Source organism: Priapulus caudatus, unplaced genomic scaffold (genome assembly GCF_000485595.1).
Source record: "Priapulus caudatus unplaced genomic scaffold, Priapulus_caudatus-5.0.1 Scaffold104, whole genome shotgun sequence".
NCBI classification, from domain to species: domain Eukaryota; kingdom Metazoa; phylum Priapulida; class Priapulimorpha; order Priapulimorphida; family Priapulidae; genus Priapulus; species Priapulus caudatus.
Window position 1 is genome coordinate 4,761 of NW_014577165.1, and position 1,467 is coordinate 6,227.

Sequence of the window (1,467 nt, forward strand, 5' to 3'; positions counted from 1 at the left end):
GATTAAGCCTATAATTCGATCTCTTTTGACACGTCTCCGACACTGTAGATTAATCCACTAATTCGATATCTGCTTCACCTCGCGCAGCGTTCATGATGATGGCTGGTGTCTACGTGCTCTTCGGCCTCTCTCTCACCTCAATGGTGATCAACGTCGTTATGGAGTTCTTCAGTGAGAGATTCGACGAAGCTGGCGACTTCCTACGAGAGACGGTCGGCCTGACGGATGACGAAGACTCGTCCAGCGACGACGACAAAGACATAGAGAATGAGCGAGAGGAGGACAGGGAGAAGCGGCAAGAAAGAAAACAGAAGAGGAAGGAGGAACGCGAACGAAAGGCCGCGGAGAAGGCGGCGAAGAAGGAAGCGGAGGATGCGGAGAAGGCGGAGAAGGCAGATAGGAATGAAGCGGAGGATGCGGAGAAGGCAGAGAAGAAGGAAGCGGAGAAGGCAGAAAAGGCGGAGAAGAAGGAAGCGGAGAAGGCGGAGAAGGCAGAGAAGGCGGAGAAGGGAATGAAAGATAAGCTCGAGAGGGACAGTAAGGATGATCTTATACTAGAAGAAGCAGTGAACTAGAGCTGTGAGCTAGTGAGTGGATCGTGCACGCGTATACGTGGGTGGCGAGTGCATGGCCACGTTTTGTTTACAGTTTTGGGTGACGTGCACGCTTTTGCTTTGCGTATAGTGTGAGAACAGCAGCGAGCTTATCAAACGGGAGGCCCGCCGGCATATAAACGAAATTATATGCTTCATATGCAAGTGTTTGTCGACGATAGTAGAACGTGGAGAATGTAAACTATTGTGAATATTTTATTAGATTTTTGATGAAAGTGTAGCTATAGTAGCGCGTGTTTTTTCCTGAAGGAATTCTCATCGTTGCTAGTCTCTCCTTGCATGAGATTGTGACTCGTGATTTGCGAATAGTCCAAACAGATCGTGAGGTGTCCGATCGAGAATTGCTGCCAAATAACCAATAGAAGCGTTTGACATGTGTTTAAAATGAGGTATTAGTTCTGATATAGGCGTTAATAAGCGGGTGTTTATTTATATTTGGTTACCGTATCGAATAAGAAATCGTGACACGGGCTTGCATCACTCATGCAGGCATCATGATCTCTAGGTGTTGAACAATAGTAGAGGGCGTCCATAGGCGGCAGGCCTGAATAAGCTTCGAACAGAAATTAATTAAAAATACTCACACTGTTACTGCTCTTACACAACATACACTTTATTCATGTTAAATAACTACAGATTCATGCTCTATGCTCCGCTCAAAACTTTTGCCATCTCTATTATGCGAATTTCTGCAAAGTTTTCTCAACACATTTCAAACATAAAAATGACCAACCGCTCGCTGTGGCTACGCCACCTGACGGAATGTCACGAATACACAAAACCAATTTTACTTCTAATGCTTTCTAGACGTCCACGAGGCATCTAACTTGCGTGCATAATGCAAATTATTGCA